Source organism: Phlebotomus papatasi, chromosome 2, assembly GCF_024763615.1.
Source record: "Phlebotomus papatasi isolate M1 chromosome 2, Ppap_2.1, whole genome shotgun sequence".
NCBI classification, from domain to species: Eukaryota; Metazoa; Arthropoda; class Insecta; order Diptera; family Psychodidae; genus Phlebotomus; species Phlebotomus papatasi.
In genome coordinates, this window is record NC_077223.1 from 110202447 (window position 1) to 110216602 (window position 14156).

Genomic DNA, 14156 nt, shown 5'->3' on the forward strand with positions numbered 1-14156 from the left:
AGATTGGATTGATGTAGCTGTAGGTAAGATTCTTAAATTGATCATACTCGTAATTCATGCAAATTCGAATTATAAATGAATTTGGGAGATTTAATGCAAGATATTTGTGAATAAATATAATTTCTGATATTAAACCAAAATATGTGGAATAATGGGTATGAAACAATAAATTGAATAAGGGAAAGTGCCTATGCTTCGTACGATGCCAAGCTAAATAATTTTAAAAATTGGGCACTTTCTCTTAATTTCTAAAATATGAATGCAATGAATCACATTCATTGAAAAACATAGGAAAGACTTAGTCATTGCGAAGCTTTGGATCGTACGAAGCATGGGCACTTTCTCCTACTTGAAAAAAAAACGCGCTATGAAAAAGACTAATCAAAATCGTTTCAACAGAGATTGAAGTATTTGCGTCCGGCAATGTAAGTGTGCCAAATTTCGACATAGTTGCATGCAAGCGCCAAAGTCTCAATTTTGAAATGTAATATATTTTATACATATTGAGTTTTATTTGTTACTTTTTTTATAAGGAGTGTTGCTTGCAACCTTGACAGTTTATCGTCTTTATTTTCACTAAAATCATTCTTAAGACATTTTAAATTGAATGAAAATGTAGACATAGACTTGGTGGCCTATTCAGGCCACTTTCATTCTAATAGTTCCGTGCCCTTCTCAAATTCTTCCAATGCCATTTTTCAGATCGTCTTGTACGTCTAAGCGATATTTTTGTTATTTTTTGCATTGTATACTCTCTAGTCTAGAGTAAGCAAAAACTAAAAATTCATGGAAATTTGAGTAATAAAAATTGTGTCCGGAATTGCAAGCTGGCCGGAATTTGATACACGTACCCTAAATGTAAAACAACATAATAAATCGGATAGAAAATTATCATTTCGTAGTTTAATTGTGAAAATCAACTTCTTGGTAACAAACCGTTCATTTGATAAATTTCTCACGACTCTTCAGCAATATGCCTTACCATCACGAATTATTTAAAAGATAAGAAATTGCAAAAATAACCTCATAGATTGCATGGAAGTTCGAGCTGAAAGTTGTTCGTTTATGCAAAATGGTGGAAGTTAAAGTTTTTAGTAAATCCAATTGGATTGTGTTGTCTTTTGTGATTTGGCAAATGCTAGGTATCACAAATTCTACATTAAAACATATCAATGTTTTTCTGATGGTAAATATTTTGTCAATATCATTTTAGCCCTCACAATGGGAAGACCTGCACCTCAAGATGGTATTCAAAAATGTGTAAAATATTTTTCTTTTTCACAATTTCTCAATTTTTTCCTTTCATGGATAAATCCTGTGTGAAGATGATCCTTGTGATGATCCCGTTAGCGAGATGTGTCAATGTATGTCCACGTATGCAATTTTGTTTGTAAAAGTGTGAAACTTTGGATAAAGCAGAGCTTTCGCTTACTAAACCATTTGTCCCGTAGTTATGTTCTTTGTTTAATAGGAATTTTCTACTTTTAAAAGCGGTTGTAGGTATTCGGTGGTAGTAATGGCATTAATGCAATTCTTTTTAATAATTTTTCGTTAATATACTGTCTGGAGCATGCACGGTAATAGATATCGAATTGATTTCCAGTCCTCATTGACCTCCCCCCTCCCTTAAGTTCCTTAATCCCTTAATCCCCTGCCATAAGTGAACATTATCTCCAAAAGTTTTCGTTTTTTTTTACTAACACCCACCCTCCCCTTCCCTATACTCAGATCATGTTTTTGAATTTATTTCGAAAACGACTTCTACATTTTTTTCCTTTTCGGATATGTTTTAGAGGTAGTCAATGTTAATATCTCGCCGAGAGACAACCATTTTTTATTTATTATATTTTATGTATTTATTTTTATTTTATTTATTTATTTATTTTTATGATCGGGAAACCTTTCGATATCGTATTTTCTAAAATCAAAATTAAATAACATTAAAGGCCTATTTTCTCAACCGCTTTGCTAAAATTTGAATTTTTTGAAAGGTATTGAAATTTCCGATTCGGCTACATCAATCAGTTTAATCAGTAAATTAATCAGTAAAGAACCCGTAATTGATATATCTTTCTCGAATATTATTAAATATTTTTAATTTGCTTGAAGCTGGTGACACGGCTAGAGGCTAAATGGTAAAATATATCGACTTCCGGTTCGGAGCAGTCTGTTGTTCTTTTCCCCTGATCCCTTTGCACCCCTACAAAGCCATAAATTTTGGTTCATTTCGTCCATAAACACCTCTGACCGGAAAACATTTTGAACTTAAATTTTAATATGATTAAAGTTAAATTACTTTGGGAGATTTATTTCTCAACCGATATACCTAAATACGGATTTTTTAAAATGTCTTGAAATTTTCAATCCGGTTGCATTTTTTTGCCCGTGGGGAACAGAGTGGGGAAATCTAAAAATTCCAAATAAAAAATGAATCCGAATTAACCATTTAATGGAATTATGGAATTTTTAATAGAAATGAAGTTAATATTTTCGGGCAGACTAAAAGGCTCAAAAGAGTCTCTAGGTACACCGAGAAAAATTTGGATGGTATTTTCTACAAATCGTGTCTTTAAATTCTACTGCCTCAAAAGATAGTAGAAAATACCATCCTCCATAGATACTTTCCTTTAGAATCTACCATCTTGACATTTTCAAATTTACTATCCTATGGATAGTAAATTCTAACAGCCGGATGGTAAAATCTACTATCCTCCTTTAGATTTTACATTGACCTCTCTTAGATTCTAATATCCGGGAAGTAAATTTTACTGGCCGCATATTTGATGTTAAAATTTAACTGGAAGACAGTAAATTTTAACGGAGGATAGTAATTTGGATTGAAATTACTATCCAAGCCAATAAAATTTGCCATCCTGCTGTTAGAATGTCATTTTGGAATATCGTGGGTGCCGATGCAACGGTTCCCGATATGCTTTGAATACATTATAGGAATTCGTGGCGCAGCTGGAAGATGCTGGACTGTCATCACAAACGTCGCGTGTTCAAATCTCGGCTGAGTCGTCAATGTTGGAAAAAGATTTTCACGCACCAAAATGGCTTGAAATACAGAGAATGTCATCCAGGAAGGGCCCCAAGCCCTCAAACAATGGCCAAAAATCAATGAAAATAAGGAAAAATAAATTTTTCCGACATTTTTCATTCTAATATCCGGCTAGTAAAATTTACTATCCTGCCAGTAAAATTTACAATCCGGATAGTAAAATCTAATATCCGGGGATATTAGAATTTACCATCCGGCTATTAGAATTTACTATCCATGCAATAGATTCTACAATTTTTGACAGTCCAATTTAATATCGCGTTTGCTGGGTGACTTTTTTACTATCCGGCCATTAGAATTTTGTATGGAGGATGGTAAATTTTACCATCCACATTTTTCTCAGTGTATCTGATTGTCTGTTAAATCTATTTATTTATTTTTTTCAATTTTTTTATCTCTATATCTAATGCCAGCTTCACACTGAAGGTTCAGAACAGTTACCGAAAGTATCAAAAATCTAAATAAAAAGCAACTTAATTGATTTTTCAAAATCCATTGATTGGGTGATTTGTCGTTAACACTAAACCTACTGACCGCTTTTGGCCGTTTTTTTCTAGTGCGTTCGGTCTAATGACAGGCCGCGGTCTAGTAGGATACTCAATAAATTTTCTTGAACAAGAGGAGAAAAATTAAATTTGAATACTAAAAAATATTTTACAGACATATTTTAAGAGATTCAAAAAGTTTGATAGCGAAATTGTACCGCTTAAATATCTGTTAATTTTATAAAGTTTTAAACCGGTCAATTTGACCGCTCTTGGTAGATTTAGTAAAAATATCCAATCCTAATTGCCTTAAAAAAAATTTTGATAAGGAAATTGTGGTTTTAAATTATGGCTAAGCCTTAGATCTGAAGCCCGTATAACCCATTTAACTCAATAGTTTAGAAAGTTTTGAAAATACGTTATCCAGAAATGCGTTTTTTCGTAGTTTTTGTAAAATTACTTTCTAAATTTAAATTCTAAACTTAACTAAGTGAATGATTTTAGTATAGACACGAGGCTCAAGTATTGCTAATCGTAGATGCGGGTGACTTTGCATCCTTACTTTTCTTGAGCTTTTCTTTATTTCTAGCACTTAAGGATGGCCTTCATTGGTTGGATAAGGTAGATCAGATCGGTGATGATCATCCTTAATTGCTAGAATTTGAGAAAAGCTTTGGAACAGCAGGAGGCAAAATCGCCGACATCGGAAAGAAGATCGAGTTGTTACTAATTAAATTTTATTTCAAATCATTTCTTGTGACTTGCAAGTTATTCTAACCTGGGACAATCAAAAAGCGAGCTCTTACCGCTTAATCCCATTACTGCTTTACTGTTAATTATTAACATTGTTATTTCAAACTGTTAGCATTTTAACTCTTCTTTATATCTCGGGAACAGTATTATACTATTATTTATTTCACGGTCATTATTTTGGTAATAATATGGGAAATATAATGAATGTGGTTGCAGGTACGAGCATATCGCTACTTGGAAATTACAAGGGGCCAACTCATTTTTTTGCGATTTTGAGATTTTAATGCATTTAGGAAGAGAATTTAATAAATTTTCGGATGATACAAATCATTAAATTCGTTATTAGAAAAGTTTTTCAAAATTTTACTCTTTCTGATTGCTTGCGCAATTTTGTTTGAAGTAAAAGGGCACAAAATAGATTTATCGTTTAATTTTTTGTGAAACAAAGGACTGAGTCAAGCAAGTTGATCCTTTGTCGTTCTAATTTCAGCAAAATTTGTGCATCATTTAGAACGACAAAGAGCTATCTCGTAAAAGTACATATTTTAAAAGCTGAAAATTTGTTTTTTTCGATGTTTATATTAATGCTCATACAAATAGAAAAGAAATAAATTGTTTTTGGTCGGTCATTGAATTGAGATAATTATAAGTTAAATCTTTCATTAAGGCTCCTGAAAAATTGCCAAAAGTGAGTTGACCCCTTGTAATTTCCAAGAAGCGATATATTTAAATTATTGGAAGATGTTAAATTAAATGAAGACTGATATTTTTTTTCATTTCATTTCCGGATCTATGCAATATTTGCCACTAATAGTACTTCTAGATGTATCAGCCAGTAAGAGCATATCTTTAATTTGAAAGCAGACTTCGAACTGATATTTACTTATCTATATATTGTTTTTTATCTTTTTTCCGAATCTATAATCTATGCTTTTGGATGAAATTGAAATACATTGAATTGCAGCTGTGGAAGGTACGTAAATGTATTTTAAATAAAAACAAAGTTTTAATGCTGGCAATGGAAAATGGGGCAGTTTCAAAAATGTACTGCCTTAGCCTCCCCAATATTTTAAACATATTTAACTTTATTCTTTTTATGAATCAACAATGTGCTGTTGGGTGTGATATTGGAAAATGACATAGGTCTAGTGGCAGGTATGAATATGCCTTTAAAATTAGAATAAAAAACTAAAACTTATGTTTTCCTATTTATTTGTTTTTTTTTTGTTTTTAATTTATTTTCCGAATCTATTTTCTTGATGGATGTAATATGAGGAACTATAGGTATATTGGGAGGTATGAATACATCGCTAGTTTGAACGTAGTTTGAAGACTGATTCTTATTGTCTTTTTTCTCTTTTCTTTTCTGGATTCGTTATATTTGCTGCACGATGAAATATTGAAAGCTACAGATGTAGCAGGTATGATAATATATTTAAATTTAAAGAGATCGAAGGCTGATTTATTTATTTTTTTATATGTTCTTCTGGAAGATCTTAATTTGATATGTTTTTTTTATTTTACTTCTTCAGATGCGTGATTACTGACAATGACTTCTAGCTATGTAAAATTGAAAACCTCCCTTGTCTTCACAAATGGTCTCCTTTTCCAAATACAAAATTGTATTAGAAAAAAAAATTTGAAAATATGTACTTTTGTGAAACTCTAAAATAGAAAAATGTTGCATTTGATGGTCTTGTTTTTTTATTACGAAACATCACAAGGAGGGCAAAACCAGAATACAAACGAATTCAATAGAAGAATGACTTTTTATAAATTATTTAATAAATAAATTTAATAAGATAGGGTACAATTAGGTAATTTGGAACTATTTACAATTTGGGACATTTGAGATTTTTTCACTGTTTTAGAGATTCAAAAGGAAAAAAACTGTTCCTTTTCTTGTTAATCGCCTTTTTCTTCAAATTTATCGATATCAAAATTTTTCGAAATTTCGATACCGAAAGTTACAAATCTCTATCTTCGATATTAAGAAAATTTAGGTATACTCCAACTAAGATCGAAACTATTTCAGTGGTGGTGACTTCGTAATGTTTTCTCAATCTTTTCTGATCTAATAAAGGTTGTGACTGAATTTATAAAAATTATTTAATTTTAATTTTCATGAAAAGATATTCTGATTCTTTATTTTGAACTGAAAACCATAATCCTCTCGTTTTCTTTACCGATTCCAAGGTATATCAGAGAGAACTTACCTAAAAATCCACTGGAAGTTCGAATATCTAAGATGGCGAGTTGTACAAAAGTGAGCAAGTTCATGAAAATGACATTTATTTTAAAGAAATTGCAGAGACATTCTGCCCTCCCTTCTGAAGTGTCAAACCGAAATTCGAAATGACAGATAAAGCAGCGCTGAAGCGGCGAGATTGTGAACTTGCACTTTAGGCTTCCGGTAGATTCTTGAATAGATTATACTTGGCTTTGGAGTGGCTTCGAAAGGTTATTACTGAACGGAGCCAATAAAAGCTTTTAAACCGATGACAAGGTTAGGGTCATTATCACTTTCGAAAAACTTTTTGCGCACTTGTAGTTCAATTTTCACTATTGCCAAGTGGTATATTACATTTCACGTTTTCTGGTTAATTTAAAAGACAAGAATATTATTAAGAACCTCCACATAATGTTAGTGTGTTGAGAAACTTGAAATAGTTCCCCACAGTTTTTCATCTTGCCACCTGAGCTCAAGGCTCTGGCCTAAAACCTTCAACTTTTAATATATAGCGGCCCTTGGGGTTTATGGCATAAAAGCTCATATTTGATGCTCTTACAGGTGATTTCCATATGAAATATTCATTTGAGAAAATAATCATCTTATCGAGCTTTGTGATTCATGCTAAAACGACAGAGCTAATATTTCTCAATTTTCACAGCTCAACTTTTAAACTTGCCACAGAGATCTTCTAGAGCCTCCCATTCGTGAATATTTAATTTAAAACCTCTTTATACCATGAGTGGCAAAATAAACGTGTTTCTCTTCCTCTTTCATACCCTTTCCCCTGGATATCATCTAAAGCTCCATCTGCGAGACGCCCACAATTCCCCCCCTTCCCACATTGTAAAATGAATATGAATCGTGGAGCTTTTCAGTTTTGAAGCAACATCTCAATGGTTTGTTCACTCTCTGTTCTCCAACATAGAAAACACATTGAATACCCCTTTTTCTGTATTAATTTGCATAAAAATATTCCTTTCATCCTTTGGTATCCTCTTCATTTTGCCTTTTGTCGGAACCCGTAAAACCCTTCTTGCAGATGTGAATATGTGCAAATTCAAAATTGATTATTCTAATCATTCTGTTAACCCCATTTCTACATGTACGAAAGGCTTGATTTTAGAACATCACGAATTAGTTAAAGCATCTCAGACGGTTGACAAGACTTGTCTAAGATTTTCTGAAGGGAAATTATTCAAAACAAATTTTCAGAAGCTTCAGCAAACTACTGGAACATTCACTTTGTTATAATTCGAGAGCTTTGCAGAAAAGCTCCTCATGAACAAGGGAGTTTAATTAAAAATTAAAACTTTTGAATAGAATGCTGATTCACAAAACAGTGAGAATGTTCACACTAATGATACTTGGAGTTCTCAAACACTTTTTTCTTGCAATTTTTAATTTAATGTTTTTTTTCTTGTAGGGGAAAGCGCGTTACCTTCGGACGATTCAAACTTCAGACACCGGTTATTAATGGATTTGTTCTATAGTTCTTTTCCGGACATTTGAGGCACAGAACTGACTATTAATATATATTCCTTTAAAATTCATCAAAAACATTTTGAATAAAAAATGAGTTATTAGAAAATAGGATTTACGAACAATTCGTAAGTCCTCAATAATGATTTATGGTGCTATTCCAATGAAAAAATGAGCATGTTTTTTTAGAACATTACTGTTCTCAAGTACTAAAAAGACCATGACTGTTCCCACATCTTATTTCAATTAATGTCAGATGGCACTGTGATCGGGTGAAAGCTTGCTCGGCGGGAATATTCGAATTCGGATTTCGGTTGGGAAATCGACAAGATTAATTTAATATTTTCACTTTCATAGTATTTTCTACATTGTCTTTATCATGATTGACAAGGTGTAAGATTCTTCTCTCTACACAAAAACTTCATATTTTCCCCAGTCCTCGTCGTGTTTCAAAATCACCAAATAGTCATGACAGGAACTGACACAAAAGAAAAGTTCAACCGAAATCTGAATTCGAATATTCCCTCCGAGCAAGCTTTCACCCGATCACAATGCCATTTAACATTCAGTCAGTGTGGAGTAACCTGTCAAGTCAGCTTGGTGACGTGATACAGTTGGATGGCCGGGAGTTGACAACTTTAAGGCGTCTACACATTGTGAGCAATTTTCGTCAAAAATTGCATTTTTGACAGAAATTTGACGTTTCCCCCTACAACGCTGCAGGGAATTTCCTTCAAAAAAGTAATTTTTGACAAAAATTGCTCCCAATGTGTAGAGGCCATTAGCCTCAACCGATTTTCCAAGGTTTTCCATGAGTTTTCCCGTGAGTTCTCAGTGGGTAAAAGTCGGCGAGCAGCATTAATATCCTCTACTCATAATTTTCCTTGAAATGACGTATGGGAACAGACATGGTCTTTTTTAGTACTTGAGAACAGTAATGTGCTAAAATAACATGGTCACTTTTTCATTGGAATAGCACCATTAATTTTAAGAAAAATTTTGCCAAATATATTTTTTTCCCTATCGAACAGTTTACAAATGAAACGTCGAGAAATATCTTTCACATTTTTTTTTAAGAATGTCACAATAAATGGTCCAATAAAGCGGAAAAAGTGGACATGAACATAACCTAAGTTATCATTCTATCACTGTTTTCAGAGAAAATTATTTTGTCGGATTGAAGCTTAATTTATCATCTATCTTTAATTGAATTAAACAGAAGCATGACGCTCCTGGTACAAGAGTATAAGGGTTATAAACTTTCAAAATATTACTTTAATTTCAACTCAGTTATAGACCCAACTTTGAATCACAGTCCTTCTGAATCAAATAAGATTTGTGTGTGTTTCTATCTCCTAAAGCTCCTGGACATAATGTTTCTTTTTTTATTTTATTCGAGCATCCCCTGGTGAATAAATCACGACTAAAACTAAAAGCTTGGGTGTCCATAAAAAAGGGATTTCCAGGTGAAGTTTCTGGGCTAAAGAAGAGAGACAGGGATTGAGATAAAGCTGCAGGTGAGCTCAAAATGTGAAAGTACGCTTGAAATTCTCCGAAAATAATATTCTTCTAATATAATATTACTCACGATAAATTTTATATCAAAGAAATACTGAGGAATAATTTAAATGGGTCTTCCTGCTCATTTTGATTATACGTTCTCCAAGTCAAATTCCACAGAAAATTTCAAAGAAGAATTTTTGCTTGGCCTTAAAGAATTTTCTCCATTGAAAATTTTTCTCTTGAGTAGGTGTTTTAATATGAAACGCGCAAGATGGTAGTCAAAAGAGTTAATGCATAGCATAAAAGACAATGGAAGAAAATGGCTGAATGTGTGTTAAATTTTATGAAATTAACACAAGAACACACAACAAATTTCCCTCGTGAAAAACACTTGCAAACTTATTAGACAAGCTCCCCCTTCTCTTGATAAAACATCCCGCCCTTTTGTTCTTCAACACAAAAGAAAAAGTCTCCTTAACTCTGTTGTCTTTAGAAGTCTCGTCAGGTTGAATCTGCTCAAGAAACAACATTTACACAGTGTTTTACTTGAGAGGGTTGGATTTAATGTCGACACAAGTACCTTACAATCTACCAGATTATCTCTATTAAGGTCTTTTTTGAATGATTTCGCTAAAATCGTAAATTTACGATCATCTCAGAATTGTGTAAGAAAAGGATTTTTACTTTCGCACACACTTTGGCTTAGAACACTTCATATTTGTCCCATATTCCTTTAATGAATCTGACCTATGTCTATACATTTTACTAACTTGGGTCGAAGGAACAACTCTTTGACAGGAAACCCCTATTGACACTTTTGTCAAAATGTTGAAATTTCTTTAATGCATTCAATAATATCTAAATAATGTAACGTTTTTTCATTAATCTGCATTTTTCGATAAGGATAAGTGTTCGAATTTCGCAATCCAAAAGGTACAGAACAGGATGTCAATAAGTTCTGACATGAGTTCTTAAAGTGCCAATAGGTGTTCCTCTCACCCTATACAGTAGAATCTCGCTATAGTCCATATTTGGTTCCAGATTTGATACTTGGGTCGCACTATAGGCCATGTCATTTTTTTAAATTATCAACGACTTTTAGTATTGAAATTGCTCGACGAATTCCACTTTCTTTGCGATTGTGGTACTTGTCCTCGCTCTCTTCATTATGGATCACAATTATTACAACTACTCAATAAATTTTGCAAAAATTATTAAAATTATTATGACAACATTGTATGTCGCGTACTAAAAAACAAAGCCTAACTTAAAATCAGTGTTTTGAAATCAACGGTCGATAAATTGTGGACTATAGAGCGATTGCCTATAGCGGGACTCTACTGTAGTATTGAGTTCCACATTTCCTGAAAAAAAAAGCCTGGAAGTCTTCCCTTACTAAGCTCTTAGTCTGATACCTCTTTAATTTTGATAATATAAGCTTTTAACTTAGGTTTGAGAAGTTTGGCTTTTAAAATTAGAGAAAACGGAACTTTTGAGACTACAGCGCCACCTAGCGATTACTATTTTTATCAATTAAACTTTAAATTTTCTTTTTTTCCTAAATCTTTTTTTTTTAGTAATTATACGTGTGCAAAGAAAATCAAATTGAAATGTCTCTCAATCTAATCCATTCTTGAGCTTTTAATTCCTGTAAAGCACTTTAATCACATCTTCTCTATCTCAAGAGGAAGAATGTGTCCTCTGGATGGTAAACTTTTAATTTATTTTCCTCTAATGGTATTTACTAGAACCTACCTAATCCGTATCGGGTCAAAAGCTCATGTGGTGACACACGCAAGATTTTCTCGAAGGAGGCATGAAGTTGAGAGGTTAAATTGATGGTCGATGCCAATGATGCTATTGATCCTAAAGAGTGTCCTGGTACACACCCCCGAGAAAAGAAAAACATCCCCAACATTGGCCGGTATTTGCGAAAATGTGGGTCACAAGTACGTGAGATTAAGACAAGTCAGTGAAGAGGAAAATTTTACTTCTTGAGGAAAAATTGGAGAATTTAAACTGTCGCCCATTAAATGCTTCTCATTCGCCCTCTCACATCCAATTTTCCTCTTGACTCACCACCTGAAGGGCTGTTTGGGTAGAGAATTGTGCCAAATGAGTAGGAGAGAACTTGTGCCCCAGAACAGGTGGCTTCTTGTACACTAAATGATGTCATAATTTTGTGCTGAAAAAAAAACGTGCAAAGTACTCAGAGAACCATGTGGTCATGTTAATGGGGTTGAATTAAAATTTCAGGTATGGTCCCCCTTTGGCTATTCATTCATGTCCTTAACAGGCCTTCCACAAGCACCAAATAATGCAGTTTATCATCTCAGGAATTTTCCATGGTAAGACCCGGTAATAACTTTCATCGAGACTGTACCAATTTTTGGAGCAATAGGTGTTTATGGTGAAGCTTAAAGTGCATCAGTGAATTGGGCTGAATAATGATATTCAGAGCTTCTTAATTATCCCAATAATGGGATTTGGAATAGATATTGGTTCATTAATTCTACAGATAATTAGAGGCAGGTGTACTAAGTTACATGACCCAATTCAGCGTTAGTGCATCCATAATTGAATAAGAAAACTGTGTTATTTTAGAAATATTATTTTCAATAAATTAAATTTATTTTATATTTAAAAAAAATTGAATGCTGAAAAAATCATTAGAAAGAAAATTCACTGAACTTGGCTAACAAACTCCACAGTGAGGAGAGGTGCAATCTATCACAATTTCTATTTCAGCTGGAATGTATCATGATTTTATAAAAATCGAAAACCGAAATATTGAGATATTGTTCTATAGTGTTCTAAAATCACCAAACAGTCGTGACAGGCATCAATAGATAGAAAAGTCGATCAAGTAGAAGCACTTGAGAACAGTAAAGTTCTAAAAACAAGAACATATTTTTTTAGTACATGGCTGTTGTCATGTGCTTCTGCATTATCGAGTTTTCTTCTTATTGATGCTTGTAATGACTGTTTTCTTCAGTCCCCGCTGTGTTCTAAAACCACCTCGTGGCCGTGACAGAAACCAGTACAAAGTCCATTATGCAGAAGCGCTTGGGAACAGTAAAGTGCTTAAGAATATATTCATTTTATAGAATATTTCCGCCAGACAACGATGGTGTTAATAGTTAGCATCAGTAGCTCCAGAACACTACAATTTTTCATTGGAATAGCATAATTATTTCAATTGAAAATTAAAAGAAAAAACTAAATCATTCTCCTGAACATTTTTTAGCACTTTACTGTTCTCAATCGTTCCTGCATTATCGACTTTTCTTTACATTGGTTCCTGTCTCGACTGTTTTTCTCAGTCCTAGACGTGTTCTAAAATCACCAAAGAGTCGTAACAAGAACCAACACAGTGATAAGAAATGTTCATTTTTATTGGAATAGCGCCATAAACCTTGCTCTTTAAGTCTGTCTCTGGTAGTACAATATTTTTGTCAAGCAACTTTAATAATGGAAATTATTCATGAAGAGGGTTGATAGTGGAAAATAGTGGATGGATACTTTTTGAAGGAATTTTTATATGAATTTTGGGAGAGTCGAGAAAAATTTGGTGCAAGTGTCGGAAGTGTACCAATTTTTCAGAGAATAGGGTTAGTGGACCAAATTTCGACATAGTTGCATGCAAACGCCAAAATCTGAAGTTTGAAATGTAATATTTTAAATACAAATAAATAAGTAATAAATAAGTTTTGCTTGGAAGCTTGTAGATTGTTCATCGCCTATACAGTAGACTCTCGCTCAATCGGCTCTTTCTCAATCGGGCGAAAAATTTTGTTAACAACTTTCACGTTTAATTATGAAGCTAATTTCAAGGCTAATTTGCTCAAATTCGCTGTAATTCAATTCAATTCAATTCAATTCAATTTATTAATATTTCATAGGACAATCTGTCCTCTGTACAAATAAAAAACAAAATAATAATAACAACTTCAAGAACAGTTCATGTAGAACTATTCTATTCTAATTAAAATTCTTCCTATTTCATCGTGATTCTTTATAATTGAGCGCTTTTTGTGGAATTTACAAAGACTTTGACACCCAAATCTATAGATAAACCGGATGACATTTTGCCCTAAATGCCCAATTGAGAGAGAGTCTACTGTATATTCTATAAAATAATTCTTAATACATTTTAAAATGAATAAAAATGTAGACGTAACATTGGTGGCTTATTCCGGCCACTTTCGTTCTCCTAGTTTCTTGCACTTCCAGAATTCTTCTAATGCCTTTTTTAGATCACCTTCCTCGTCGAAGCGATATTTTTGTTATTTTTTGCATTGTATAAACTCTAGACTAGAGTATGCAAAAACTAAAAATTCACGGAAATTTGAGGAATAAAAAATGTGTCCGGGTCCGGAATTGCAAGCTGGCCGGAATTTTGTACACTTACCCAACTCTTTGATTTGTGGTGATTCTTATATCTTTGGATTCTTGCCACTTTGCATTTTCTTATCTCTTCTCGAATATTTTGGTATTTTGAAGATTTTCTATGAATATTCAGGGTTAAATTGTAAATTAAATTCAAAAGTATATACCACAAAAGATGAATAACCCTTATAACTAAATCCTCAGATCCTAAATTTGGACGAGCCTGGCTGAAATTCCCAAACAAAAAGAAACA

At 33.0% G+C, this 14156-nt stretch overlaps 1 long non-coding RNA gene across 1 annotated transcript; it reads left to right on the top strand.

Moving 5' to 3' along the window:
* The first annotated feature begins 1015 nt into the window (after window positions 1-1015).
* On the top strand, window positions 1016-5281 carry LOC129800809 (uncharacterized). Its single transcript, XR_008751647.1, has 4 exons — window positions 1016-1142; window positions 1214-1246; window positions 1326-1364; window positions 5114-5281. It is a non-coding gene; the product is annotated as an uncharacterized LOC129800809 (long non-coding RNA).
* Window positions 5282-14156: the final 8875 nt, after the last annotated feature.